Source organism: Bos javanicus, chromosome 11, assembly GCF_032452875.1.
Source record: "Bos javanicus breed banteng chromosome 11, ARS-OSU_banteng_1.0, whole genome shotgun sequence".
Lineage (NCBI taxonomy): Eukaryota > Metazoa > Chordata > Mammalia > Artiodactyla > Bovidae > Bos > Bos javanicus.
This window is the reverse complement of record NC_083878.1, coordinates 52,647,375-52,666,181: the sequence shown is the minus strand read 5'-3', so window position 1 is coordinate 52,666,181 and position 18,807 is coordinate 52,647,375.

Genomic DNA, 18,807 nt, shown 5'->3' with positions numbered 1-18,807 from the left:
ACTCTCTGTCCTATCTCCGTAAGGAAATTCTCACTCCTAAAAATTAGTCTTCTTTCCAAAAATATAATGTTTTAAATTCAGGCTTTAGGTATTTGTTTTAGAAAAGAGTATTGATATAGTTGGGGCTTCCCAGATGGGGCTAGTAATAAAGAACCTGCCTGCCAATTCAGGAGACACCGGTTTGATCCCTGAGTCAGAAAGATCCCCTGGAGGAGGGCCTGGCAACCCAATCTAGTATTCTTGCCTGGAGAAAGCCATGGACAGAGGAGTATGGTGGGCTATAGTCCACAGGGTCATAAATAGTCAGACATGATTGAAGTGACTTAATATACATGCACATTGATATCAGATCAGATCAGTCACTCGGTCGTGTCTGACTCTTTGAGACCCCATGAATCACAGCACTCCAGGCCTCCCTGTCCATCACCAACTCCTGGAGTTCACTGAGACTCACGTCCATCGAGTCAGTGATGCCATCCAGCCATCTCATCCTCCATCGTCCCCTTCTCCTCCTGCCCCCAATCCTTCCCAGCATCAGAGTCTTTTCCAATGAGTCAAAATTTTGCATGAGATGGCCAAAGTACTGGAGTTTCAGCTTTAGCATCATTGCTTCCAAAGAAATCCCAGGGCTGATCTCCTTCAGAATGGACTGGTTGGATCTCCTTGCAGTCCAAGGGACTCTGAAGAGTCTTCTCCAACACCACAGTTCAAAAACACATTGATATAGTCGATACTAAAAGCCTATTAATTTGTGACTTGTTTTAAGAATCTCAAAATTTCTAGAGAAAAAATATTTGCATTATATACAAAGATCCATTAAACTGTTAGGTGTTTTCACATACCTTTACATATTCTAGAAATCTGTTAAAAAGAACAATATTTATAAAACTAAAATTCATGCAAATACATATAAATATGTAATCCAGTAGAGTTTATAGTATTTATCTAAAAATATAATTATCCAGCAATAGCAAAATAGGTTTCAGGACAATAGTACTGCATGCAATTATGTAAAATTATGTAGAATTATGCTACTAAAAATTATGTTTATTCATGTTGCATGCATTCATTAAAATTCACATTTAATCCTGAAGATGTTAAAATTATTCATTAATAAAGCTATTATAAATATAAATATATATGATTATATAAAATCTAGAAAATTTATAAATTCTTACAGAGTGATATCTTCTGCCTTTTCTAAAACCAATTTGAATATCTGGAAGTTCACAGTTCACGTATTGCTGAAGCCTGGCTTGGAGAATTTTGAGCATTACTTTACTAGCGTGTGAAATGAGTGCAATTGTGCAGTAGTTTGAGCATTCTTTGGCATTACCTTTCTTTGGGATTGGAATGAAAATTGACATTTTCCATTCCTGTGCCCACTGCTGAGTTTTCTAAATTTGCTGACATATTGAGTGCAACACTTTCACAGCATCATGTTCCAGGATTTGAAATAGCTCAACTGGAATTCCGTCACCTCCACTAGCTTTGTTCGTAGTGATGCTCTCTAAGGCCCACTTGGCTTCACATTCCAAGATGTCTGGATCTAGGTGAGTGATCACACCACCATGATTATCTGGATCATGAAGATTTTTTTTGTACAGTTCTTCTGTGTATGCTTGCCACCTCTTCTTAATATATTCTGTTTCTGTTAGGTCCATACCATTTCTGTCCTTTATCGAGCCCATCTTTTCATGAAATATTCCCTTGGTATCTCTAATTTTCTTGAAGAGATCTCTAGTCTTTCCCATTCTGTTGTTTTAGTCAAGGCTATGGTTTTTCCAGTGGTCATGTATGGATGTGACAGTTGGACTGTGAAGAAAGCTGAGCACTGAAGAATTGATGCTTTTGAACTGTGGTGTTGGAGAAGACTCTTGAGAGTCCCTTGGACTGCAAGGAGATCCAACCAGTCCTTTCTAAAGGAGATCAACCCTGGGTGTTCTTTGGAAGGAATGATGCTAAAGCTGAAACTCCAGTACTTTGGCCACCTCATGCAAAGAGTTGACTCATTGGAAAAGACTCTGATGCTGGGAGGGATAGGGAGCAGGAGGAAAAGGGGACGACAGAGGATGACTGACATAGCTGGATGGCATCACCTACTCGATGGACGTGAGTTTGAGTGAACTCCGGGAGTAGGTGATGAACAGGGAGGCCTGGCATGCTGTGATTAATGGGGTTGCAAAGAGTCAGACACAACTGAGCGACTGAACTGAACTGAACTGAATATCTTCTGTGAGGATTTCAATTATTTTTTGCACTGATAATAATCTCATTTTCCAACTTTTCTATGAGGAAAATGTATATTTTCATTATATCTTAAGGTAGAAGTTTATTTCACAATACTGCAGTATATATTATAAAAGAAAGTGAGAACATGTAGAAACTGATGCACGCACATATAAATATCCATAAGATTTTGAAGATATGTTTCTGCATATTTTATAGATGCAAGTGTAAGTAACTGAAACAAAATGAGAGCACCAGGCAGTCAGTTCAGTCACTCAGTCGTGTCTGACTCTTTGTGAACCCATGGACTGCAGCACGCCAGGCTTCCCTATCCATCACCAACTCCTGGAACTTACTCAAACTCGTCATCGATGCCATCCAAGCATTTCATCCTCTGTCATCTCTTTCTCCTCCGGCCTTCAATCTTTCCCAGCATCAGGGTCTTTTCCAATGAGTTGGTTCTTCGCATCTGGTGGCCAAAATATTGGGAGCTTCAGCATCAGTATTTCCAATGAATATTCAGGACTGGTTTTCTTTAGGATGGACTGAATGAATCTCCTTGCAGTCCAAGTGACTCTCAAGAGTCTTCTCCAAAATCACAGTTCAAAAAGCATCAGTTCAGGATGGGGAACACATGTATACCTGTGGCAGATTCATTTTGATATATGGCAAAAACCAATACAATATTGTAAAGTTAAAAAATAAAATAATAAAAAGAAAAGCATCAATTCTTTTGCATTCAGCTTTCTTTATAGTCCAACTCTCATATCGATACATGACTACTGGAAAAACCATAGCCTTGACTAGATGGACCTCTGTTGGAAAAGTAATGTCTCTGCTTTTTGATATGCTATCTAGGTTGGTCATAACTTTCCCTTCTAAGAGTAAGTGTCTTTTAATTTCATGGCTGCAGTCAACATCTACAGTGATTTTGGAGCCCATAAAAATAAACTAAGCCACTGTTTCCCCATCTATTTGCCACGAAGTGATGGGACCAGATGTCATGATCTTAGTTTTCTGAATGTTGAGCTTTAAGCCAACTTTTTCACTCTCCTCTTTCACTTTCATCAAGAGGCTCTTTAGTTCTTCACTTTCTGCCATAAGTGTGGTGTCATCTGCATATCTGAGGTTACTGATATTTCTCCTGGCAATCTTGATTTCAACTTGTCCTTCATCCAGTCCAGCATTTTGCTTGATGTACTCTGCATAAAGATTAAATAAGCAGTGTAACAAAGTACAGCCTTGATGTTCTCCTCTCCCTATTTGAAACCAGTCTGTTGTTCCATGTCCAGTTCTAACCATTGCTTCTTGACACGCATACAGATTTCTCAGGAGGCAGGTCAGGTGGTCTGATATTGACACCTCTTTACGAATTTTCCAGTTTGTTGTCATCCACATAGTCAAAGGCTTTGGCATAGTCAATAAAGCAGAAGTAGATATTTTTCTGGAATTCACTTGTTTTTTCAATGGATGTTGGCAATTTGATCTCTGGTTCCTCTGCCTTTTCTAAATCCAGCTTGAACGTCTGGAATTTCATGATTCACATACTGTTGAAGCCTGGCTCGGAGAATTTTGAGCATTACTTTGCTAGCATGTGAGATAAGTACAATTGTGCAATAGTTTGAGCATTCTTTGACATTAGTATGAAAAAGTAGTTAGCTGCCAATTAAATTAATAAATTTAAATTTTAAAATATAACTTTTTTTTAAACATTAACTATTTATTCTTTGATGCTGTTCCCTTTTTTACACTGATCCAAGTTTCTGACCCATGTCATTTTTTTCTCTCTCTAAATCACTTTTATAACATTTCTTGCAGAGTAGGTCTACCAGCAGCAAATTTCATCAAATGGTGTTTCTGAGGAAGTCTTTAATCTCCTTCAATTTTGAAGGAGAATTTCACAGAGTACAACATTGTTAGGTGTTTTTTTCCCCCCAATATTTATTTCAGTATACTCTCTTCTTATACAGGTTTTCTGAAGAAATGCCAAATGAAATCCTTGTATTTGTTCCTCTGTAGGTAAGATGTTTATTATCCCCATCAGGTGTCTTTGGAATTTTTTTTTCTTTTTAGCATTTATCATCTTTAATGGTCTATAAATTCCTGTGTCTATGGTTTGGGGTTTGATCTTAATTTGAGAAAATTCTTTGTCATTATTATTTCTCATACTTTTTATGTTTTCTTCCTTCTCCCGCTGATAGTCCCATTATGCATGTTACAAATTTGTACCTGTTCCTAAGTCTTTGAATAGTTTGCTCTGTTTTTAGTTATATACATACATGTGTGTGTGTGGCGGGGGGGTGTATTTATAAATCTATTTGGCCGCATTGTATCTTAGTTGTGGTGCATGGACTTATCTCTAGTTGTGTCACCAGCTCTAGAGGATGCGGACTCAGGAGTTGGGGTCAGAGGGCTTAGTTGCTAGGTGACATGTGGGCTATTAGTTCCCTAATCAGGGATTGAATCCCTGTCCCCTACATGGGATGGCAGATTCTTAATAACTAGTGCACCAGGGAAGTCCCAGTCCACTCTCTTTTTATCGCTTTCTGTTCTCTTTGCTCTTTTGGTTTTTCAAGTTTCTATGATATAGTCTCTAGCTCAGAGATTCTTTCCTCAGCCATATCTTGTGTACTAAAAAACCCATCAAAAGCTTTCTCATAGTTTTAGATTCTCAGTCTGAAAATTCCACTATTCCTGCTGTTCTCTGTTCTGACACTTTCTCTGTCTCTTCAATTGTGTAGATATTTTCAGTTTTTCTTTGTTTGTTTAACCTTTTGTTTAACTTGTATTTTTTTTTTCTTGAAAGTGGGACATAATGTACTATTTAAAGATATCACTGTAAATAGGTTTTTAGTAATGTGGTGGTGACATATGTTGGGGGCAGAAGTGTTGTATAATCTTATAATTAAGTCTCAAACTTTTAGAAAGAGTATGCCTCTGGACTGTGAACTTCATAAACATTTCTCAGTATTTTTCTTTTTTTTTTTTTTTTTATTTCCAGTTAGGTGGACAGGATGCCTAGAGTGGACTGAGTTTAGATATATTCCTTCCACCAAGTTAATGAGGCTGTGCCAATATCCAGGAGGTTAGGCTCTGGTTGATTAGTTTCCACTGAGGACAGGACTAGTTAAAAACAACTCAGTGTTTGTGGTATTTCAAAATGATTCTTTTTTTCTCCCTACCAGACCACAGTGGGAATTTTCCTCAGATATTTACTCTGGAAACTTGGTTGAACTTCTTGTGGTAAATCTATAAAATTGTTAGTAATCCACTTATGATTGGAAGATTTAAGTCTCAGAATTGCCCAGCCTGAGCCTCCAGCAGTTTCTGAATTTCAGGTTTTCTTACCCTGGTATTAGTACCTGCACAGCTTTGTGCTTATGAGTTTCTGCTCTGGTGAGGTACCATTCCCAGTTTGCTGTCTATCTCTCCAATCTTGTGGGCAGAGTTTTACCCTGTGTCTTCCTCTCTCTTAAGTTTCCACAAAGAATTCATTTTTCAATATGTTCAGCCTCTTACTTTTTAGTAGTATGGAGTGGAGGAAAACAACAGAATGGGAAAGACTAGAGATCTCTTCAACAAAATTAGAGATACCAAGGGAATATTTCATACAAAGATGGGCTCGATAAAGGACAGAAAAGGTATGGACCTAACAGAAACAGAATATATTAAGAAGAGGTGGCAAGAATACACAGAAGAACTGTACAAAAAAGATCTTTATGACCAAGATAATCACAATGGTGTGATCACTGACCTAGAGCCAGACATCCTGGAATGTGAAGTCAAGTGGGCCTTACAAAGCATCACTACAAACAAAGCTAGTTGAAGGTGATGGAATTCCAGTTGAGCTATTTCAAATCCTGGAACATGATGCTGTGAAAGTGGTGCACTCAATATGCCAGCAAATTTGGAAAACTCAGCAGTGACCACAGGACTGGAAAACGTCAGTTTTCATTCCGATCCCAAAGAAAGTGAAGTCGCTCAGTCATGTCCGACTCTTTGCCATCCCATGGACAGTAACCTGCACCATGCTGCTCTGTCCATAGGATTTTCTAGGCAAGAGTATTGGAGTGGGTTGCCATTTCCTTCTCCAATACCAAAGAAAGGCAATGCCAAAGAATGCTCAAACTATCGCACAATTGCACTCATCTCACATGCTAGTAAAGTAATGCTCAAAATTCTCCAAGCCAGGCTTCAGCAATATGTGAACTGTGAACTTCCAGATGTTCAAATTGGTTTTAGAAAAGGCAGAGGAACCGGAGATCAAATTGCCAACATCTGCTTGATCATCGGAAAAGCAAGAGAGTTCCAGAAAAACATCTATTTCTGCTTTATTGACTATACCAAAATCTTTGACTGTGTGGATCACAATAAACTGTGGTAAATTCTGAAAGAGATGGGAATACCAGACCACCTGACCTGCCTCTTCAGAAACCTATATGCAGGTCAGGAAGCAACAGTTATAACTGGACATGGGACAACAGACTGGTTCCAAATAGGAAAAGGAATGCATCAAGGCTGTATATTGTCACCCTCCTTATTTAACATATATGCAGATTACATCATAAGAAATGCTGGGCTGGAAGAAGCACAAGCTGGAATCAAGATTGCTGGGAGAAATATCAATAACCTCAGATATGTAGATGACACCACCCTTATGGCAGAAAGTGAAGAGGAACTAAAAAGCCTCTTGATAAAAGTGAAAGAGGAGAGTGAAAAAGTTGGCTTAAAGCTCAACATTCAGAAAACTAAGATCATGGGATCTGGTCCATCACTTCATGGGAAATCAATGAGGAAACAGTGGAAACCGTGTCAGACTTTATTTTGGGGGGCTCCAAAATGAGTGCAGATGGTGATTGCAGCCATGAAACTAAAAGATGCCTACTCCTTGGAAGGAAAGTTATGATCAACCCAGATAGCATATTATAAAGCAGAGACATTACTTTGCCAACAAAGTTCCATCTAGTCAAGGCTATGGTTTTTCCAGTGGTCATGTATGGGTGTGAGATTTGGACTATGAAGAAAGCTGAGGGCTGAAGAATTGATGCTTTTGAACTGTGGTGTTGGAGAAGACTCTTGAGTGTCCCTTGGACTGCAAGGAGATGCAACCAGTCCATTATAAAGGAGGTCAGTCTTGGATGTTCATTGGAAAGACTGATGCTAAAGCTGAAACTCCAATACACTGGCCACCTCATGCAAAGAGTTGACTCATTGGAAAAGACTCTGATGCTTGGAGGGATTGGGGGCAGGAGGAAAAGGGGATGACAGAGGATGAGATGGCTGGATGGCATCACCGACTCGATGGACATGAGTTTGGGTGACCTCCGGGAGTTAGTGATGGACAGGGAGGCCTGGCGCGCTGCAATTCATGGTGTTGCAAAGAGTCAGACACAACTGAGCGACTGAACTGAACTAAGTAATGAGTGGACTTTCAAGTTTCATATATGCAGGACTGGAAACAAGATCCCATTCCTTTCTCTATTATGTAATTATGCTGTTAGGTTAAAAAAATACAGTAAAATATGGTGATTATAGGTTCAAAAAAATCAGCTGAGATAAAGTATGATGCATTTCTAAAATGGGAAACTGAATATTATTGTGTCATATTTTAAATTTATATTCCAAAAAACGTTATAACTTGCAGCAGTGCAGGTAACCTGAATGCGAAGAACAAAGCAGAGAATAAGTATAAGTTAATTATTTTACTGAACGTGTTAGATATGGTGCCGTGTAATGAGATAATTGAGAACAAGTACATGTTGGAGCATTGTCATTGTGGTCATTTTAGGCATATAGATTTTCAAAGTGTCTTTGTTCAGCAGGTATCCAAAGATATTAATCTTGCCCCTGTAAGACATATGAACAGAAGATAGATTTAGGAGTAATCAACATAGTGTTGGTTCTTTTTTTTTTTTATTTAAAAATATTTATTCACCTATTTTTGGCTGTGCTGTGTCTTTGTTGCTACCTGGGCTTTCTCTAGTTCCACGAGTAGGGGCTACTCTCTAGTTGCAGTGAGCACACTTCTCATTGCAGTGGTTCCTCTTGTTGTACAGCATGGTCTTGAAGGACAGTGGGCAATAGTAGGTGTGGTTCATGGGCTCAGTTACTTGCCTGCATGTGTAATCTCTCTGGAGCAGGGATAAAACCTATGTCCTCTATGTTGGCAGGCAGAGTTTTTAACCACTAGACCACCAGGAAGGTCCATAGTGTTGGTTTTTTATTAGATTGCCCAGGAAGAGTAGGTAGGAAGCTTCTACTTTATTGGAAATGACAACTTGGTATCTGCCCAGTTAGATTAATATTTTATATGCATTTAGCTATCAGATAAAAATTATCTAGTAATTTTATTTATTTTTTAATTTAAATTTATTTATTTTAATTAGAGGCTAATTACTTTACAATATTGTATTGGTTTTGCCATACATCAACATGAATCCGCCACGGGTGTACACTATCTGGTAATTTTAATTTGGGGTTCCTGGTGGCTCAGTCAGTAAAGAACTTGCCTTAAATGCAGGGGACCTGGGTTCGATCCCTGGCTTGGGAAGATCCCTTGGAGGAGGGCATGGTAACCCACTTCAGTGTTCTTGCCTGGGGAATCCCCATGGACAGAGGAGCCTGGTGGGCAGCAGTCCATGGGATCACAAAGAGTCAGACATGACTGAGTGACTAAGCACAACTATCAGATACATTTCTCTGTGTATGTATTTATTCTCTGTGTATAAGTTTAATTTTCTATAAGTTTTTCCTATGTAAAACTTATGGATATAAGTACAAAGACAGTAAAGTCTAAAGTGATGAGAGCAGCTTCACTTTTTAGTGTCAGGCTGTTTGTCAATACTTTGTTATATGACATGAGAAATTTTTTGTTTAGAAAAATGTAAGATTATTAATATTTTCAGTATAAATCAGTTGTGAACAAATTTTGGTCTTTAGAAAACAAAACCTTATCACACTCAGTGAATTCAGATTTGAAAAGAATCTTAATTTCATTGGAATATATACATGTTGGATGTTTGACACTACCCCTTTCAAATCTTAAAATGTATTGTCCTCAGAAGACTTGACCCAGATTAGTATGGCCAGAAAGTCTCTTGTTCAGTAAACCTTTCTCTACTGAGGTCCATAAATATTCTGTTTGTTAAAATTTATGAAAAACTCATTTGCTTTAAATATTTGCTAATAGTACACATGGTTAAAAATCTGCATTTCAAAATTCTCTTCTCTCTCTGTCATCTCTTATAAGAAATAAAAACTTGTGTACTTCTTAAGGCCTTTGATACTACAAAAATACTGAATTACAATAGAAGTGAACAGAATATTAAGTAATGGCTATCCATCATTGGATGGAGCTTTCTACATGGTGTTAGTGGTAACGAACCCACTTGCCAGTGCAGGAGACACAAGAGTTGTGGGCTCCATCCCTGGTTTGGAAAGATACCCTGGAGAGGGAATGGCCACCCACTCTCATATTCTTGTCTGGAGAATCCCATGGACAGAGGAGCTTGGTGGGCTATAGTCCATAGGTTTGCAAAGAGTCAGTCATAACTGAAGTGACTTAGCATGCAAGCATCATTGAATAATAAACTTGGAGCTAGAATTATCTTTGTTTTTAATCTAATAGCTCAAGGGCCTCATTATGATGAAACAGACCAAAGAGTTACTCCTGATGTTAAACATGATCTCATCGTTGTACAAATCACAGTAAGAATGTTTTTAGAAGAAAATTAGATTTGTGTAGTCTTATAAAATTAGCAGTATATATTTAGAGCATCAAATATATATCTGTCAAATCTTACTTCAATTATATGAAGACATGTGGCTCCCTAAGATTAGCTGATTTTTACTAGTTAGGGGATAGATGTTGAGGTTAGAGTGAAGAGAACTAATTTAACCTTACATAGTATTGCATGGTGTCTGTGAACATACTTGATGGAAAAAAAATAACTTTGATCCTCAGTCTGTAAGTTGTGTCCAACTCTTTGCAGCTCCAAGGACTGTAGCTCTCCAGGGTCCTCTGTCCATGAGATTTTCCAGGCAAGAATACTAGAGTGGGTTGCCATTTTTGCTTCAGGAGATCTTCCCAATTAACCCGGGATTGAACCCACAACTCTTTTATCTCCTGCATTGGCAAGGGATTCTTTATACCTTCGACACCTGGGAAGCCCTTATATAGCTTTATGCAATCATAAGTAAGAAAAATCAAGCCCTCAGAATATTGTCTTCTGTTCTCTAACTATTGTGTGGTTTTTTTTTTTTTTTTCTTTTTGGTAAAATTAAAGAGTTGTAGCTATCATTTAACCTATTGGTAACCTAAACCTTTGAATTGAAAATATATAGCATTTAAAAAACCTTTCATGAAGTCCTAAATCCTCATAAGGCATGAAATCCTAGACACTCTATTTGAGGTTGCAACTGGAGACAAGAATCTTGTCCCATTATCCACTCATTCTACCTCTGTTGTCTTCTGAATTACCAGAATTTCATGGAAAAGTATTTGAAAACTGTAGCTCAACACAATTTTCTTATTTACTAAAGAAAGTGAAAATCATCATGAGTGATAACACAGGAGTATATTTCAGATACATTTACAAATTTGCATCGATATCCAAATATCAACAGATTTTCTGGTCATGAAAGCAGGATATCTTGCTATTTCTCATACATGGTATAAAGAACAGTTTTATCAATTACAAAAGTTTTTTCAATATAGTGTTTTTGCAGTCCTATATTATTTATTTATTTAAGTCCTATATTATTTAAACACAAGTCCATTCAATACATGATTGTTGGATTAGACATAACACTGAAATACTCACAGGAATATGCCAGCTTGTCTTTTAGAGGTAAAGCTAAGAAGTGATAAACATTTCATGTTTAAAGAAATATGTCCCTGACATGACCATTTTTCAAATAATTCAACTAATCTTTGTTCGTCAGTCATTTCTTCCAATGTTGATAGTGTTAGTCACTCAGTTGTATCTGACTCTTTGTGACCCCATGGACTGCAGCCCCCCAGGCTCCTCTGCCCATGGGAATTCTCCAGAAAAGAATAATAGACTGAATTCCCATTCCCTTCTCCAGGTGATTTTCCAAACCCAGGAATTGAACCGAGTCTCCTGCACTGCAGGCAGATTATTTACCATTTGAGCCACCAAGGAAGCTCCAATGAAAGAAAGTGTGAAAGTGTCAGTTGTTCTGTCGTGTCTGACTCTTTGGAACTCAATGACTATAGTCCACCAGGCTCCTCTGTCCATAGAATTCTCCAGGCAAGAATACTGAATAGGCTGCTGTTTTCTGCTCCAGAGGACTTTCCTGACCCAGGGATTGAATCCAAGTCTCTTGCATTGCAGGCAGATTCTTTACTGTCTGAGCCACCCTATGTATGCCATGTGCTTAGTCACTCAAAACTGCCTCAATACTCCATGAGACCTGCAGGACACTAATGGCTGTGCTATTACATAGTTTTGATAGACATAGCCTAAATGTGGACTTCCCAGGTGGCACTAGTGGCAAAGAATCTGCCTACCAAAGACAGGAGGCTTAAAAAAATGTGGGTTTGATCCCTGGGTTGGCAGATGAACCAGAGATCAAATTGCCTACATCCGTTGGATCATAGAAAAAGCAAGAGAATTCCAGGAAACATCTACTTCTACTTCATTGGTTACGCTAAAGCCTTTGACTGTGTGGATCACAAAAAAATATGGAAAATTCTAAAATGGATGGGAATACCAGACCACCTTACCTGTCTGTTGTGAAACCTGTATGCAGGTTAAGAAGCAACAGAACCATACATGAAGCAATGGACTGGTTCAAAATTGGGAAAGGAGTATGTCAATGCTGTATATTGTCATCCTGTTTATTTAGCTTATTTGCAGAGTACCTCATGAAAAATACCAGGCTTGATGAAGCACAAGCTGGAATCAAGATTTCTGGGAGAAATATCAGTAACCTCAGATATGTAGATGATACCACCCTTATCGCAAAAAGTGAAGAGGAATTAATAGCCTCCTGATGAAAGTTAAAGAGGAGAGTGAAAAAGTTAGCTTAGAACTCAACATTCAAAAAACTAAGATCATGACATCCAGTGCCATCACTTCATGGCAAATAGATGGAGAAATAATGTAAACAGTGACAGACTTTATTTTCTGGGGCTCCAAACTCATTTTAGATGGTGACTGCAGCCATTAAATTGAAAGATGATTACTCCTTGGAGGAAAAGCTAAGACAAACCTAGACAGCATATTAGAAAACAGATATTACTTTACTGACTAAAGTCCGTATACTCAAAGTATATGACTTTTCCAGTAGTCATGTATGGATATGAGAGACCATGAAGAAGGCAGCACGCCAAGGAATTAATGCTTTTGAACTGTGATGTTGGAAAAGACTCTTGAGAGTCCCTTGGACTGCACAGAGATCAAACCAGTCAATCCTAAAGGAAATCAATCCTGAATATTCATTGGAAGCTGAATATTCATCGATGCTGAAGCTGAAACTCCAATACTTTCGCCGCCTGATATGAAGAACTGACTCATTGGAAAAGACCCTGATGCTGGGAAAGATTGAAGACATGAGAAGGGGATGACCAAGAATGAGATGGTTGGATGGCATCACTGACTCATTGGACTTGAGTTTGAGTAAACTCCAGGAGTTGGTGATAGACAGGGAAGCCTGGCATGCTGCAATCCATGGGGTCACAAAGAGTCAGACAAAACTGAGTTATTGGACTGAATTTTAGTTGGCTTAGTTATGAGCCCATACTCTAGAGTTCACGAGCAGTTATTTGAGCCCAGTGCCACAGCTACTGAAGTCCACACACTCTAGGGCCCTCGAGCCACAACTAATGAGCCCATATGATGCAACTACTGAAACTGACACAGCTAGAGCCTGTGCTCCACAACAAGAGAAGCTACCACAATGAGAAGCCACCACAATGAGAAGCCCCTGCACTACAACTAGAGAGTAGCCCTTACTCTCCACAACTAGAGATAGCCTGTGTGCAGCAACAAAGACTCAGTGCAGCCAAGAAATAAAAAATAAATATAGCAGTGCATACATGAGAAAAAAAAAATTGTCACCGTTACACTGATTAGAAGAGTTTTCATTCCTAGTGGAGATATCCTATCTCTTCCCTTCTGCACATCAGTTCGGTTCAGTTCAGTCACTCAGTCATTCCAACTCTTTGCAACCCCATGAACCACAGCATGCCAGGCCTCCCTGTCCATCACCAACTCCCAGAGTCCACCCAAACCCATGTCCATTGAGTCAGTGATGCCATCCAACCATCTCATCCTCTGTTGTCCCCTTCTCCTCCTGCCCTCAATCTTTCCTTCCATCAGCTTCTTTTCAAATAAGTCAGCTCTTCACATCAGGTGGCCAAAGTATTGGAGTTTCAACTTCAACATAAGTCCTTCCAATGAACATCCAGGACTGATCTCCTTTAGGATGGACTGGTTGGATCCCATACAGTCCTAAGGACTCTCAAGAGTCTTCTCCAACATCACAGTTCAAAAGCATCAATTCTTCAGTGTTCAGCCTTCTTTATAGTTCAACTCTCACATCCATACATAACTACTGGAAAAACCATAGCCTTGACTACACAGACCTTTGTTGGCAAAGTAATGTCTCTGCTTTTTAACATGCTGTCTAGGTTGGTCATAACTTTCCTTCCAAGGAGTAAGTGTCTTTTTTTTTTTTAATTTTTTTAAAATTTTATTTTATTTTTAAACTTTACAATATTGTATTGGTTTTGCCAAATATCGAAATGAATCCATCACAGGTATACATGTGTTCCCCATCCTGAACCCTCCTCCCCCTTCCCTCCCCATACCCTCCCTCTGGGTCATCCCAGTGCACCAGCCCCAAGTATCTAGTATCGTGCATCGACCCTGGACTGGCAACTCGTTTCATACATGATATTATACATGCTTCAATGCCATTCTCCCAAATCTTCCCACCCTCTCCTTCTCCCATAGAGTCCATAAGACTGTTCTATACATCGGTGTCTCTTTTGCTGTCTCGTACACAGGGTTATTGTTATCATCTTTCTAAATTCCATATATATGCATTAGTATACTGTATTGGTATTTTTCTTTCTGGCTTGCTTCACTCTGTATAATAGGCTCCGGTTTCATCCACCTCATTAGAACTGATTCAAATGTATTCTTTTTAATGGCTGAGTAATACTCCATTGTGTATATGTACCACTGCTTTCTTATCCATTCATCTGCTGATGGACATCTAGGTTGCTTCCATGTCCTGGCTATTACAAACAGTGCTGCGATGAACATTGGGGTACACGTGTCTCTGTCCCTTCTGGTTTCCTCAGTGTGTATGCCCAGCAGTGGGATTGCTGGATCATAAGGCAGTTCTATTTCCAGTTTTTTAAGGAATCTCCACACTGTTCTCCATAGTGGCTGTATTAGTTTGCATTCCCACCAACAGTGTAAGAGGGTTCCCTTTTCTCCACAGAGTAAGCGTCTTTTAATTTCATGGCTGCAGTCACCATCTGCAGTGATTTTGGAGCCCCAGAAAAAAAGTCAACCACTTTTTCCACTGTTTCTCCATCTATTTGCCATGAAGTGATGGGACCAGATGCCATGATCATAGTTTTCTGAATGTTGAACTTTAAGCCAACTTTTCAATCTCCTCTTTCACTTTCATCAAGAGGCTTTTTAGTTCCTCTTTACTTTGTGCCATAAGGGTGGTGTCATCTGCATATCTGAGGTTATTGGTATTTCTCCCAACAATCTTGATTCCAGCTTGTGCTTCCTCCATCCCAAGATTTCTCATGGTGTACTCTGCATAGAAGTTAAATAAGCAGGGTGACAATATACAGCCTTGATGTACTCTTTTCCTATTTGGAACCAGACTGTTGTTCCATGTCCAGTTCTAACTGTTGCTTCCTCTTAAGAGACAGGTCAGTAAAAAAATAAATAAATAAAAATAATTAAATAAAAATAAATAAATAAGAGTGATTTTCTATGTCACCTGACCCACTACCACTCTACTCCAAAGATTTTTCTGAAACACAGTAACAGTGGAAGCAGAAAGTAAACCCACAGGTGAGATCTGTTTAGAAGGACACCATGAATTGAAAAGGAAGGGAGAAAGGATTCAAGTACAGCGGCAACGTTACCCAGAGATTTGCTATGAATTAGCAACCAAACTGGCTTGAAGAAATCTCTGGCCAGATTAAAGGCAAAGTCAGCACTGGGACGACCCAGAGGGATGGTATGGGGAGGGAGGAGGGAGGAGGGTTCAGGATGGGGAACACATGTATACCTGTGGTGGATTCATTTTGATATTTGGCAAAATTAATACGATTATGTAAAGTTTAAAAATAAAATAAAATTTAAAAAAATAAAATAAAAAAAAAATTACAAACATGAGTCACTAGTATGATGATGCTCTCTAAACATTCCAGCCACAATGGAACGAGAGAAATAGAGCATTTAAGAGATAGGACAGAGTTGTAATGCTATGTTGGAGTAAAAACTTAGTACCAATAAAGAAAAAAAAAAAGAGGCAGGTCAGGTTATCTGGTATTCCCATCTCTTTCAGAATTTTCCTGTTTTTTTGTGACCCACACAGTCAAAGACTTTAGCATAGTCAATAAAGTAGAAATAGCTGTTTTTTTCTGGAACTCTCTTGCTTTTTCAATGATCCAGTGGATATTGGCAATTTGATCTCTGGTTCTGCTGCACATCAGCAGGGTAGCAAATCCTCACAACAGATATTTGTTACCTTTTTAACCATGAGGAAAGCGAGTCTGAAAGACAAGAGATGAGAAAATAAACAAGGATTCACCATTTGTCATGGACCTGAAATATCACTTCATTTGAAGACTTTTGGGTCCAGATTCCTCCCATATTTGTTTTAAGTGAAGTCATCATGTATATGGTATTACATAGGAAGAATATGAAGAATAAAACAATGTACAGAAAAATCCAAGTAGTCAGGTAAACAGAATTATTCACTTTTGACCCAATTCTGAGGATATATGACTCATTAAACAAACATATATATGATTGAAATTATTAAATTTAGAAGTGAGATGTAAACCAAGACATCAATATTTGAAAATCTATTAATTTCTCCATAAACTTTAGCTAACGTGAAAATGACCCTGGAATTTTGGTAGCATGTATATTTATGACAATAATGTCAAAGTGTTCTGATACAGAAAACATAAATACCTTTTTTGGTAACTGCATAGCATATCACTTACCCCACTTGTACTGTCAAATGTTACAACAACAGTGTAACATTATTCCCAGAAAGGCAAAACAAAACAAAACATGACACTAATAATGTTATGTTTAATTCATGGTAATTTGATGTTCTTATTTTTTATGATCAGAATAAAATAGCTTGTGTAAGATAGTACATTTGATTCATTTTTTACCAAGTCTTCTTTATTATCAGACCTATAAAAGCATCAAATAATTATAACAAACAATTTAGTTAAAACTTATTACTACAAATAACTTCTAAATTGAAATGTTAGCTAGAATAATTTCAGAAAATAGCTAGCAACAAAAAAGAATGCTGAGTACTTTAAACACCCCATGGGAAGAGCTACATCCCTTCAAGATGTCCAGTTTAGGCTAAATGAATAGTTTCATTTCACCATTATATATGTTTCTCTCCCCTTTGACAATTGTCTGTGCATTTGCCATCATATTGCCTACTTCAAAATATGTAGTGTATTTTATTAAAATATATATAATGTTGAGTTTTTCTCTTTTTGTAAGCTGTCACGGCAGCAGAACCTTTCTATTAGTACTGGATGCAAGTTTTTGCCTTGAGAGTTCATAGAGGTAAGATAATCCATCAGAAGTGAGAGGTTCAGTAATGCAAATAACCAGAGAGAAAAATGCAAATAACCAGAAAGAAATGAGGACACTCCCTTCCTAAATCTTCCAATATTGAGATACAGTTGCTATTTAATCATGACCATATCTTAACCGTGCCTGGAAAAATATTTTAAAGTGGTTAAAGTCATCATGCATAAAGCAATTTGCATGGTTAGAATAACTGACTAAATAAAATGGATATTAGTAGAAGCTGACTACTATTTATCTTATATTCACAGAATGAGGACAAAAATATGAAATTTTATGCTATTTAAACATGTCTTTAATTAAAAAAAAAAAAAATCCTGCTCCTCTATCTCAATAATGAAATCTGTGAGTAGCTAATCTTGGCAGAATAACTAAATAAAGCATATCTCTGGAAAAAACTACTGCTTCTCAACTTCTCTATTCTGGACTTTTTGCTCAGTGAGTCTTTTGATGGAAGGAAAAATACAGGAGGGGATTGTTTAGCTATTATCAGGGAAAAAAAAAGTTAAGAAAAAATTGCAGAGAATGAACAGCAAAGGGAATCCTTTTGTACTGTTGGTAGATGTAAAATGGTATAGCCACTATGGAAAACAATATGGAGATTCCCCCAATAATTTAAGAGTCATCCAAGAATTCTTCTTTGGGAACATACACAAAAAATTAAATCATTATTTTGAAGAGATTACTGCATTCTTGTTCATTGCAGCATTATTCACAATAGCCAAAATATGGACACAACAAATGTATCCATCTATATATGTATAAATAATTGAAGAAAATCATTGTTGCTGTTCAGTTGCTAAGTCAGGTCTGACTTTTTGTGACCCCATGGACAGTAACCCATCAGGCTCCTCTGTCCATGGGATTTCCCAGGCAAGAAGACTGGAGTGGCTTGCCATTTCCTTTTCTAGGGGATCTTCCTGACCCAGGGATCAAACCCGCATCTCCTGTATTGACAGGAGGGTTCTTTACCACTGAGCCACCTGGGAAGCCCATATATATACATATCTATATGCAGATGACACCACCCTTATGGCAGAAAGTGAAAAGGAACTAAAAAGCCTCTTGATGAAAGTGGAGAGTGAAAAAGTTGGCTTAAAGCTCAACATTCAGAAAACGAAGATCATGGCATCCGGTCCCATCACTTCATGGCAAATAGATGGGGAAACAGTGGAAACAGTGTCAGGCTTTATTTTTCTGGGCTCCAAAATCACTACAGATGGTGACTGCAGCCATGAAATTAAAAGACACTTACTCCTTGGAAGGAAAGTTATGACCAACCTAGATAGCATATTCAAAAGCAGAGACATTACTTTGCCAACAAAGGTTCATCTAGTCAAGGCTATGGTTTTTCCTGTGGTCATGTATGGATGTGAGAGTTGGACTGTGAAGAAGGCTGAGCGCCGAAGAATTGATGCTTTTGAACTGTGGTGTTGGAGAAGACTCTTGAGAGTCCCTTGGACTGCAAGGAGATCCGACCAGTCCGTTCTGAAGGAGATCAACCCTGGGATTTCTTTGGAAGGAATGATGCTAAAGCTGAAACTCCAGTACTTTGGCCACCTCATGCGAAGAGTTGACTCATTGGAAAAGACTCTGATGCTGGAAGGGATTGGGGGCAGGAGGAGAAGGGGATGACAGAGGATGAGATGGCTTGATGGCATCACTGACTCGATGGATGTGAGTCTGAATGAACTCCGGGTGTTGGTCATGGACAGCCAGGCCTGGG